This window comes from Ovis aries, chromosome 12, assembly GCF_016772045.2.
Source record: "Ovis aries strain OAR_USU_Benz2616 breed Rambouillet chromosome 12, ARS-UI_Ramb_v3.0, whole genome shotgun sequence".
Lineage (NCBI taxonomy): Eukaryota > Metazoa > Chordata > Mammalia > Artiodactyla > Bovidae > Ovis > Ovis aries.
Window position 1 is genome coordinate 28,902,632 of NC_056065.1, and position 13,334 is coordinate 28,915,965.

The window sequence follows — 13,334 nt, forward strand, 5'->3', positions numbered from 1 at the left end:
CTCCCCCATCCCTGGGATTCTCCAGGCAAGAGCACTGGAGTGGGTTGCCATTTCCTTCTCCAGTGCATGAAAGTGAAAAGTGAAAGTGAAGTCGCTCAGTCATGTCTGACTCTTCGCGACCCCATGGACTGCAGCCTACCAGGCTCCTCCGTCCATGGGATTTTCCAGGCAACAGTACTGGAGTGGGATGCCATTGCTTTCTCCAAGGGTTGACTTTAGTCACTGCTAAAACCAGGATGCAAAGCCTGAGGCAACATAATGACCCGAGATACATCACGGTCACCCAGACCCCGCCCAGGGAGCATTTCTTGACCATGTGCATCTTCCGGTACATGCTGTGCTCAACTTATGCCAGGAATGCTCTTGGCCAGAGACTTCTTCCTGCAGAGGGTTCCGGCTTCAGACGGGCTGACGGGAAGGTGCAGTGGAGATGAAGCTAGCAGCACCCTCCAGCCCTGCTGCATCACAGGAAAGAACCCTCAGGGGCACGGAGATCTCCTCTCCCCTCTGCTCATGTTCAGGAGGGGTGACCTGGTAGAAGCCTCCAGCGCTTCTCCTGGAGGGTGAGGAAAGGGGTCCCTACAGAGATAGTCCTCCTCAGACCCAGAAGGAAGGGGCTGTGACAAACACGAAGGCAACCGCTCCCCAGAAATCTCCGCATTCCCAGACCACAGGCTCTGAGACAGGTTTGTGGTTGCTGTGGTCAGTCCCAGCAGGGGATGTGGGAAGATGCTCTGGGGATGGGAGGTAGGGTGGGGTGGGAGGGCCGTGGCTGGGTTTGTAGACTGGGTTTCAGATCTATTCTGAAGATGCATGGCCTACGGAGCTGGAAGGGAGCAGAAACCTAGGGCAGAGTGTCCTGGGAGCAAGGACTTGGCTAAGATTTATTATTACCAGTAAGAGGGACTCCACTTATATCAATTTATGGGAAAGAAGAGTGGAGTGGAGGGAGGGAGGGTAGAGAGCAGCAGGCCTGGGCAGCTCCTTGAGCAGGAAGGTGTGTCCTAAATACATGGCTCCTCTTTCAGTCCCCAGCTGGCCAGTGGCCTGGGGTGCTGGAGGATGGCTGCCAGCTGGGTCACTGAGACCTTCTCACACAGCAGCATAAACTGGGAATTACTGAAATGGTCACTTGGCTGGTAGGAAGAGGAAAAGTGGGACCTTCCCTCCAAAAAAGGAGACAGAGCAATGTCTGGCCATGTGAGTGTGGTGCTCTTTCAAAGTAGCCCCTTGTCCTGGGCTCAGGACACCTTGGGCACTTCTGGTGTCCACCCGCTTCCTGGCTCCTCCAGGGCACAGCTGTGCAGCCGCTCCTGTGGCCCTGCGGCCCTGAGTGTCCTTGTGGAAAGCCTGGAAACCTGAATGGGCCCTGGAGTAGTGCCCCCTTCAGCCACAAGTCTGAGTCCAGGCCCCCTGATGGGTTCTGGCTGGCTCTGTGGAGGGTAATGGGGGTGGAGGCTGTGCTCAGAGCAGGAGCCGGCAGCTGTCTCTCCAGTCAGCCTCGTGGATATTTATACTTTCATCAAAAATAGCTACATTAAAAAAAAAAAAAAAGACTCTAGAAAGCAAAGAAACTTTTAAAACTGGGAATGTTGTCAGTGGAGGAAATAAGCACTTTCCAAACACTTAGAAGCTGTCCATCTCCTGAGGTTCCAGGCCAGGAGGGGAACCCAGCAGTCAGGGGAAAGAGCATTCACCTCTGCCGTTGGTTTCAAGTTTCTGGGGAAACGACACACGTCCAGAATCTTTTTGAAGGAGCTGAGGTGGTGACATATAGATTTTATTGCGGAGAGATCAGTGCTGTGGCTTTAGGCATGTCGGTGCCCCTAGAGTCTGCAGCCTGCTCCCTCTCCCTGAGCGGAGGGCAGCCGTCCTCCCCTCTGCGTTCAAGTCCTCCCTGGCTCTCAGGGCCCAGCTCAGGAACCACATCCATCGTGGTGAGGATGCAAGACTGGGATCTTGTTTGCTCTGCTGTCTAGCCGCCCTTCCCAGGGGTCAGCTCCTCCCCCGCCTGGCCCATGGGATTCTCGGAAAGACGTTCACTCACAAAATCCACCCCACCCCAGACAGGCCTGTCCTGCGGGTTAGGGACAGGCTATGGTGGACTAATCCACAGAGATCCAGGTCCTTCTTGCCCGGGGCCCTCGGCAGTGAAAGTGCGGAGTTCTAACCACTGGACCGCCGGGGAATCCCCCTGAGATCTTCCTAACTAGGGTACAGGAAAGCTTTTTCCCCTCTTTGGTCTTGAGGCAGTGGTTTGTCAACATGGAGTCAGGAGGATGAAGCAAGATGTCAGCAACAAGGGGAATAGCAGAGATGAGAGAGGGAGGGAGGGTGTCACCTCCATCACCCCCAGGCAGCAACAGCCCTGCCCACAAGACAGCTTAAGTGCGTGAGCCATCTGTGAGGTTATCACAGATGAGAAGGAGCGTGAGCTCCTCCTCCTTTCCCTCCCCAACTCCTCGAATTTTTTCCCTTTCTTCCTTTCCATAAACTGGTTCAAGTTTTTTCTCTAACAAGAAAAAAAACCCTAAGTAAATATTTGTTCCCAAAGCCTGGTGTGACTCATCCTGTCCTCAATGATCTTCCCACCCAGGAAGAGCCACCATCTACTGAGCTTCTATAGCGTGTCACACACAGACAAAATCCTTACGTACGTCACACATTCACACACACACACGTGAGCCCACACCAGGCCTTAGCACACGTGTGGTTGCTTCCTACTTGTGACAAGTGATGCGTCTAGCTCTTACCTGTTTCAGGTTTTCATCTCTTCCAGCCCTGTCCTCCCAGATTCCCACTCCCTCCGCCCCTGCCTGTCTCAACAGTGATGGAGAACAGTCTTTATATGAAAAAAATGTAGGTGTAAGTATGCACATGATTTTAATGAAAACTTTCACTTCAATGAAAAGTTCCAGGGAATTCCCTGGTGTTCCAATGGTTAGGGCTTGGTGCTTTTACTACCAGGATTCAGGTTCAAGCCCTGGTCAGGGAACTAAGATCCTGCAAAAATCGAGGTGCTGCCAAATCAATCAACCAATCAATAAACAAATAAAAATGAAAAGTTCCAGAAAAGGTTAATATATGTGCAAAAAAAACCCTTTTCTCTTCCCACCTAGGAAAGATTGTAAGTGTGGACCCTCCAGGTGGGTGCAGGGCCTCTGAGCATGTGACGAGGCACCAAAAGCATGCTGGGAGTTGCTATCTGGTTAGCAAGAGGCCAGTTAAGGAATAAGAAACTAAGGCTGAAGGCTCAGGGCTTAGGTCTAAGTTCCTCCTTATTAGCCCTTGTGAAACCGGAACACAGAGGTTAGTTTTCCAAAGTCCCTGGGAATTCTCTGCAGTTGTAGAACCTCAGCCTATGTCCTGCCATCCAGCCCCACGAAATTCTCCACAAAGCAAAGTCAGTGGCCCAGGTCACTTCACAGAGCGAGCTAGGCTTCTCAGACATGACACTTTCCCCCAGATAGCACCAGCTCCAATAATATTTTTATTTCTCGCATGCCATCTCTGGCCCTGTTCCAGGGAAATTTCATTGCATGGGGAAGGTGGAATTAGAAGCAGCAAGCTGCTAACTGGCATGAAGCACACCTGCATATTGGCCCCCTCTTCCCACCTCCTACCTTCTACCTAAAAGGGAAATATTCGGTGCCAAAGATCCTTTCAGAACCCAGTACAGAAGCAAAGTTTGTGTCCATTGGCTTCCTGCCCATCTGAAGTGCTGGATACTAGCCATGAAAATAAGAACAAACCAACAGGCCTAGGGGCTCAAAGAATGTCATTTGGACAGGAAAGAATCGAGACAGAAAGACAGTGACCATATGGAAGAAGGTCAACAGCCAAGCATCAGGAAGCGGTGGTGGCCTGACAAGGATTTCCAAAATGGCTCTCAACTTCAGAGAAAGCATTACCTACAGGCTCTGTTCTCTCTTTGTCGTGAGACCCAAGAGGCCTTGTTTGCTGTGGCTATACGGCAGCCCTGAGTCGTGAGGCCCCACGTCACTTGGAGGCGAATCTGGGAACTTCTAAGGGAGTCACACTTTGCACAGGTGGGGAGCGCTGCGTGTGCCAAGGACCACAAAAGAATATCATTGGCCTCGCCTGCTGCCGTGCTGTGCGGTCTCAGCCTGGGAATTGGTCTGGCCTGCCCCAAGGAGGAAGCCTGCCCTGAGCACCCAGTTGGAATGATCTAATTCTCTACTGACAGTAGTGTGGTTTGAGTGGTGAAAGTCAAGACCATCCCATTCAGTCTTCCCTGGTGGCACAGTGGATAAGAACCTGCCTGCCAATGCAAGGGACACGGGTTCAATCCCTGGTCTGGTAAGATTCCACATGCCTCAGAGCAGCTAAGCCCATGAGCCACAACTACTTAGCCTGAGTTCTGCAGTTACTGAAGCTCACTCACCTAGAGCCTGTGCTCCACAACAAGAGAAGACAACCCAGTGAAAAGCCTGCACACTGCAACGAAGAATATCCCCTGCTCACTACAGCTAGATAGAGCCTGAGCAAAGTAATGAAGGACAAGCACAACCAAAAAAATCAAATGAATAAAAAATTTTTAAAAAGACCATCCTATTTAAAATTCACCTCCCCAGATTGCTTTCCAGATTCGCTTCCTGTCAGTCACTCTATCATCTCATCCTCCCCTGGATCCAGGCAGCCCTATTGGTTTTGCAGGATTTGATGCAGAAAATTTGAGCCTTTAAATGTATCTTTTTCAGTATAAGGCAGGTAACATAAAAGCATATTTGTTAGTTGAAAACTATGAATGTCAAGTGGCTCTTCATAAAATCTTAGAGTTGGGAGAGACCTTGGAGGTCATGGTGCCCAATCCCCTACATTTTCTAAGAATTCCCGCCTCCCGTCTGCCAGATGATTGGTCAAGGGACTTTTGTGTAAATTCCTCTAATGACAAGGGACTCACTAGCTTGTTCCTCTGTGGGATGGACAGAGTTGGTTGAGTCATAACCTGCTTCCCTGTAACTTCTCCCCATCAGTCCCAGTGGTCCCTCCAGAACTACAGAATGGGGGTGAGATGGGATGCAGGAGGTCCTCTCCCTCTTCAACGAGACAGGTAGTCCCTCGGTCATCTGAGGGTGTCTCTCTTGTGCTATCTCCCCTTCTCTTCTCTTCTGCAGAGTATATGCCTTTGGTCCTTTCAACCATTACCCACATGACCTGGATATCTGGACATGCCCATGTTTTGAACAACAAATCCCAGTTCCTCAAAAAATGTGTTTGGGGCTTCCCTGGTAGCTCAGTGGTAAAGAATTTGCCCGCCAATGCAGGAGACGGGAGTTTGAATCCTGACCCAAGAAGATCCCACATGCCTTGGAGCAACTAAGCCCGTGGGCCACAACTTCCGAGCCTGTGCTCTAGAGCCCATGTGCCGTAACTACTGAAGCTTGCGTGTCCTGGAAATGGGGCTCCGCAACAAGAGAAGTCACTGCAGTGAGAATTCTCCACAATGAATCTAGAGAGCAGCTCCCGCTCGCCACAACTAGAGAAAAGCGCAAGCAGCAACGAAGACCCTGCACAGCTCCCCCCAAAACAAACAAATAAAATAATTTTTTTAATGTGTTTTGATTGCTGTGGAGCGTGTGTGTGTGTGTGTGTGTGTGTGTGTGTGTGTGTGTGTCGGTGTCTCACCAACGCGGTTGCAAGTCCCAGTGCCCCACCACCCAGTGCCTGGGGATTAGCAAAGAGCCGGGGAACCCACAGCTCTGTCCTTACAGCTCACCGCCCAACACAGATTTAGCTACACCCACGAAATAAGGAGTTCCTAGCACCCACCTTGGCCTCCCTTCCTGAGTGATCGCAACCCCAGTTCAAAGTAGGTGCAGGTCTAAGACCCCACACACCTCCCCCAACACCCGCAGCTCAGAGGGGCCTGAGCCTGCAGATCCTAGAACTTTCAGACCTGCCACTCCGGGACCTTCACTTTGGTCTCTCCTGAGTGAACTGGTCAAGAGAAGGAGCCTCTTCCACAGCCACCGTGGCCGGCCAGGGGCAGGTGAGAAAAGAGCGACAGTAGAGGAGGGGGATGATGATCGGGAGGCCCTCAGCTGTTTCACCAGAGAAGGGGCTCTAGTCAGTCTAGTGCAGGGGCAGCCAGACACTGGGTGGGGGAAGAGAGGAAGAAGCTTAAAACAAAGAAGGAGCCCCAGAGAGAGAATTCATGGCCAGGGATTTTGCGGAGGAAATAGGGTAGGAGGGAGGGAGGGAATGTCCAGGATCCCATTCCTTTCTTTTTTAAACTGAGAAGCAAGTCAAAATGTTCCTTTGTAATAATCTGAAAGAAAAGACAGGTTGAAGTGTGAATGAGGTGACAAGCCTGGGACTGAACTCCCTGAAATCAGATTGTTTCAACTCCATAGCAGAGAAATGTCAGTGCCTCCTTACCGGCTCCAAGATAGTTCTGATGTTAAGGGGGGAAATTGATGTATTCAGGCATTCATCACAGACAAATATGCCCAATTCTCAACCACAGAATTGTGTAGTATTTTAACAATTTAAATGCAATTCATTTAAATAAATAAAAGAAGAAGCCATATACAAAACAAACAAAACCCCCCAGTGTTCTTCTCTCCTGTCTCTGATTGGGGTAACGCAGTGGGAAACAGCAGGACCCCTGAGCTACTAACTCGCTGGGTAAGCCGATGCCTGCCTGTGATGTCTCTGAGTATTGGTGTATCTTTCAGGCGTACCAACCAGAGAAGCAGAACCAGTGGGACACACAGGTAGCAAGGAATTGGTTCAGGCAATTGTGGCAAATCCTATCATTTCGGGGCAGGCCACCCGGAAGGGCAGGCTGGAACTCTTGGGCATGAGCGGAAGTTGCCACAGGTGACGTTTCTTTTCCTGAAAGTCTCAGCTCTGTTCCTCTGGCCTGTCAACTGACTGAAACTGGCCCTCCCGGGTTATCCCTGGGGGAGCACATGGCAACCCATTCCAGTATTCCTGCCTGGAGAATCCCCGGGGACAGAGGAGACTGGTGGGCCACAGTCCGTGGGGTGACAGAATCAAATACGACTGAGGCAGCTTAGCACACACCCAGGTCATCGAGGATAGTCTTCCCTTACTTTAAAGTTCACTGATGATGGACTTTAAACACAGATATAAAATACCTTCACAGAAACATGAGGTAGCCTCACAGAATTTGGTTTCTGTAATTAATAACTGTGTTTAAGGATAAATGAAATAACATGTGCACGATGCCTAGAGCAGAGCTGATATAGAGCAGGCGCAAAAAAGAGACGTGGAAGGAGATAGTCCAAGACACTAACAGTGACGCAGGGTCACGCGGGGTGATTTGTTTCAGGTGTGTTTTATTCATCAGTTCAGTTCAGTTCAGTTCAGTCGCTCAGCCGTGTCCGACTCTTTGCGACCCCATGAACCGCAGCACGCCAGGCCTCCCTGTCCATCACCAACTTCCGGAGTCCACCCAACCCATGTCCATTGAGTCGGTGATGCCATCCAGCCATCTCATCCTCTGTCGTCCCCTTCTCCTCCTGCCCTCAATCTTTCCCAGCATCAGGATCTTTTCAAATGAGTCAATAAGGGAAGTCAATTAATTTTTCATTCAGTTTTTTTGAGAACTAATTTCCATAATTCACCCTTTATAGCAAATAATTCTATATACAAGCCTATGTACAGTTTGTCAAACGCATACAGCTGAACAGTTTTTACATTTCCAGGAAGTCATATCATCAGAGTCATGGGAGCCTGCTAAGTCACTTGTCATGTCCGACTCTTTGTGACCCCAAGGGCTGAGGTCGCCAGGCTCCTCTATCCATGGGGATTCTCCAGGCAAGAACACTGGAGTGGGTTGCCATGCCCTCTTTCAGGGGGTCTTCCCAAACCAGGGATTGAACCCACATCTTTTATGTCTCCTGCATTGGCAGATGCGTTCTTTACCACTAGGGCCACCTGGAAAGTTCATATATAATTACAACTAGAATCATGGTTGCTTTCACGTAGCATAATGCATTTCTTTTTAAGTATTGAATCTGTTACAATATTGCTTCTTTTTTTTTTTTTTTAATATTTTGGCTTTCTCATCCTGAGGCATGTAGGATCGTAGCTCCCCAACCAGAGATCAAATCCACACCCCCTGCTGCTACTGCTGCTGCTAAGTCGCTTCAGTCGTGTCCGACTCTGTGTGACCCCATAGACGGCAGCCCACCAGGATCCCCCGTCCCTGGGATTCTCCAGGCAAGAATACTGGAGTGGGTTGCCATTGCCTTCTCCAGTGCATGAAAGTGAACAGTCAAAGTGAAGTCGCTCAGTCATCACACCCCCTGCACTGGAGAGCAAAGCTTTAGCCACTAGACCGCCAGGGAAGTCCCAGCATAATGCATTTGCACTTTATCCATGTCATTGCCTTCACCAGTACTCTGCTCCTGGTCACTGCTGAGTAGTATACCACTGTAAGGATAACCACATTTTTCACGTATTCACAGATTGAAGGAGATCCGCAGAGTTTCCAGGATAAGGAATAAAGCTGTTATACACATTTGAGAATGTTTTTATGTGGGCATAAAATATTCGTTCCTTGTGGGTAAATACCCAGGATTGTGGAATAGTTGGGCTTCGCAATAAGCATATGCTTCATTCATATGAAATTGTCACACTGTTTTCTAGAGTTACCATGTTATTCTCTTCAGCATTGAGTCAGAGTCCCCCTTGCTCTGTATCCTCACCAGTACTTGCTATCAGAGGTGTTTTTTTTTTTTTTTTTAAGCCTATCATTCTAATAGGTGAGTAGTAGCAGCTCCCTGTAGTTTTAATTTGCATTTTCCTTACGACTAATGATGTTGAGTATCTTTTCTGTGCTTATTCCCTGTCTTATTTTGTGAGATATCTGTTCAGAGGTTTTGCCCATTTGGTGGAAGGTTGTTTTCTTCCTGGTGAGTTTCAAGAGTTTCTGACATCTATCAGTGGATGAATGGACAAAGAAAACATGGAATATACATGCAATGGAATAGTATTCAGTCTGTAAAAGTAGGAAATCCTGTCATGTGCTATAACTTGAGTACATTTTGCTAAGTAAAATAAGCCAGCCACAGACTGACAAATATTGCGTGATTCCACTTACTCTTGGTATCTAAAGTAGTCGGACTCACAGAAGCAGAGCATAGAACGGTAGCTACAAAGGGCTGCGTGGAGAAGGAACTGGGGAATTGTTTAATGAATATAGAGGTTCAGTCATACCAGATGAAAAAATTCCAGAGTTTGTTGTATAACAATGTGCATAGAGTTAACGACAGTATAATGTAACATTTAAAAATTTGTTAAGAGGGTAGATTTCATGTTATGTGGCTTTTTTACCCCAATTAAAAAAATACATTTGGATATAGCGGTTGCATCCTTTGTCAGATATGTGTTTTGCAAATATTTTTTCTCAATTTGTGGCTTGTTTTTTCATTTTCTTAACAAAGTTTTTAAAAGAGCAGAAGCTTTAAATTTTAATGAAGTCCAATTTATCGTATTTTTCTTTTATGGTGACATATCCAAGAAAATCTCTGCCTAACCTTAAATCACCAAGATGTTATCCCATATTTTCTTCTGGAAGTTTTATAATTTTAGGTTTTACTTGAGTTCAGTTTACATGAATTAATTTTTGTATGTGATGCAAAATTTAAGTCAAAGTTCAGTTTATTTTGTATATGGATGTCCAGTTGTTCCAGCACCTTTTGTTGAAAACACTGTCCCTTCTTCATGGAGTTACTTCTGCATTTTTTGTTGAAAAATAATTCATAACACATGTATGATCTCTTTCTGAACTCTCTCGTGTCCTATTACTTTGCGTCTATTCCTTTTGGTCAATTTTTAATTGAAGTATAGTTGATTTACAATGTTGTGTTTCTGCTGTACAGCAAAATGATTCAGATATATATATCTGCAGGAGACATCAGAGGTGCAGGAGACATCAATGCAGGAGACATCAGAGGTGCAGGTTCTATCCCTAAGTCGGAAAGATCCCCTGGAGGAGGGCCTGGCAATCCACTCCAGTATTCTCGCCTGGAGTATCCCATGGACAGAGGAGCCTGGTGGGCTGCAGTCCACAGGGATGCAAAGAGTCAGACACGACTGAGGTGAGTGTTTATATATATGCACACTCTTTTTAAAAATACTTTTCCATTCTGGTTTACCAGAGGATGTTATATATAGTTCCCTGTGCTGTACAGTAGGACCTTGTTGTGTATCTATTTCAAACATGATAGTTTTCGTCTACTAATCCCCAGTTCCCAGTTCATTCCCCTCCCACCCACCCCCATCCCCGTGGCAATCGCAAGTCTGTTCTATATGTCTGTCTGTTTCTGTTTCATAGATAGGTTCATTTGCGTCATATTTAACAGCTGCATTGGAAAGTGTTCATTTAGCCTGGCCCCACAATGACATGGAAGGCATTTGCAATCTTTGGCTGTCCTGGATTGAATTTTCCTGTGCCAGTGTCATCGGATATATGGGCTATGGTATCTGTAAATAAGTACCTGGACAGTTTTGCTCAGTCAGTGGATATGTACTTTGAAAAGCTGAGACTATTTACTGCCAAATCATCCTCTATAAAAGTAGTGTTGCTTTTTATGAGCTCATTTATGAACTAATATATTATTCATTGCTGATCCTTATAATTAATATTAGCATTTCACGAGCATTTACAAGTAAATTTTTTTCTTTATAAACAGATTTTGCCAAGGATTGAGAGCTCCATAAACAGCAAGTTCCTGTCCCCCGCATAGCCTAAGATCCTGGCAAGGGCACTGTCCGGGAGCCTGGGGGCCCTTGGTCTTGCCTGACCATTGGGTACATGCTTTGTGGCGGGCCTTCTAAGTTTCCTTTTTCCATTGAGGCAAGATTTCTCATGCTGCCTCTACATGCCAGGCTCTGGGCTGGAGCTGAGGACCCCAGGATGACGAGGACTCAGACTCTCCCACAGGTGAACAAATGCAACAGTGTGTGAGAAGCACCCAAAGAGCAGGGCTCGGGAGCTAGGAAGGGAGGGTTGCAGACACTTTGGTTTCAGAGGTAGTGACTAAAAACAAAACACATTGCTGTTAATTCGCTAGGTCCTGTCCAATTCTTTGCGACCCCAAAATACATACACACGTACATATTTCTGATTAGAGCAAATTATGTCTGCTGGGAAATTTTTGATTAAACTGAAAACTGTGAGGAAGGAAATACAAAACACTCATGATCCCATCACTAAAAAAAAAAAGCACTGTGAATAATCTGAGGTTTTCCTTTTAACTCTAAAGCTCGGGCCAAATAGCACATACAATTCTGAATGCTGCTTTCGTCACTTACCATGATACTGTGAACATCCTCCCCGCTCCAGCCTCCCTGGGGAAGCCCACAGTCTATTCCCATGACTCCACTAGCCATCTCCCCTCCTCGCCCACCCCCAGTCCTGCTTTTCCTCCTGCCTTCCCCTGCCCCAGGCTACCAGCTGGCCACCCTTGGGCACCCAGGCCCAGCCCTCCCACAGCCACGGGTGGATGGACACCCACACTACACCTCTCCCATTTCTTCAGTCCATGGTCTCCGCCTCTTTTCAGGATCCTCTGGCTTATCCTAACCTCCTAATGAGTCCCCTCACCTCATTTGTCCCCTCCACTCACCCCCAAGGCACAGGCAGCCAGAGCCATCTACTGCTATCAATGTGATCTCATCACGCCCTGGCATAAAAGCCTCGGTGGGAGAGAGTCCACACACAGCACCAGAGGTGTGCCTGGGCCCTGCCCTTCTCCCCGTCCCATCCCCACGTGTTCCCCCCGCCCCACCCCGGGCTCCATATAGACCCTCTGCTCCTGCCACCTGGAGTGACAGCTGACCCATGTCCTCGTGTGGCCTTCTTGCCCCTCTCCTGGAGCAGGTACCCTCCCCTGTGAGCCTGTAGAGCCCCATGTGTACCCCTGCACGGCCCTCTCACACTGCATTGCATGTGCCTGCTTACCTGCCCACCTCCATGCCTCACTTCACACCTGGCTCTGGTATTTTCTTGCAGTATAATCTTGGTCAAATTATCTAGCTTCTCTTAAGACTCAGTTTTCTAATTTAGACAACACGGGCAATAATACTAAGAGTACCTCCCTCAGCTGGGTGTTGCAAGGATTAAGTGAGGTAATGTATATACCATGCTCACCATCATCCCCCCCAACTGGCCCCAGAAAACCCTCTGTATGGCCACTGGTGATTCCTTCAACACTACCACAGCCACTGTGTCCATATTAGTTAAAGACATAACTAGGCTGGAAGAATAATGAAAACAGTGAGAGACTTTATTTTCTTGGGCTCCAAAAATCACTTCAGATGGTGACTGCAGCCATGAAATTAAAAGATGTCTGCTCCTTGGAAGAAAAGCTATGATCAACCTAGACAGCATATTAAAAAGCAGAGACAATACTTTGCCAACAAAGGTCCATATAGTCAAAGCTACGGTTTTTTCAGCAGTCATGTATGGATGTGAGAGTTGGACTGTGAAGAAAGCTGAGCGCTGAGGAATTGATGCTTTTGAACTGTGGTGTTGGAGAAGACTCTTGAGAATCCTTTGGACTGCAAGGAGATCCAACCAGTCCATCCTAAAGGAGATCAGTCCTGGGTGTTCATTGGAAGGACTGATGTTGAAGCTGAAACTCCAATACTTTGACCACCTAATGGGAAGAACTGACTCACTGGAAAAGACCCTGATGCTGGGAAAGATTGAGGGCAGGAGGAGAAGGGGGCAACAGAGGATGAGATGGTTGGATGGCATCACCGACTCAATGGACATGAGTTTGGGTAAACTCCAGGAATTGCTGATGGACAGGGAGGCCTGGTGTGCTGCGATTCATGGGGTCGAAAAGACTCAGACACAACCGAGTGACTGAACTGACTGACTGACCCATTTTCCATCATCTTCCATCATCTTCCATTTTTTCCTGTACACTGTAATGCACATATCTGTCCAGAAGGCAGCACCCTCCTCTGACTGCTCTCTACTTCAGCAGCCTCTGTAGGCTGCCGTCTTGATTTCACTCCAGCAGGTGTTCTCTAAAGCATGACTAAACTTGGGCATTTTCTCCCATTGAAGTAAAACAGGGCTGCTGTCAACAGCAAATTGTCTCAGTAAGATACTGCCTGTCCATGATTTGCAGAAACTATTTTTAAAATAACCCAAATACATGTTGCCACATTGAAACCACAGAAATTAGCATTGCATGGCCCGTCCCTACCCTTCAAACTGCTTTATTCATTCACAAGTTTGGAAGGTTCGGGACTGGAAGGTGGAGTTGGAAATAGCCCTAGATATTAGGTAGCACAGGAGCTCTGTTATGGATTTTATGTAT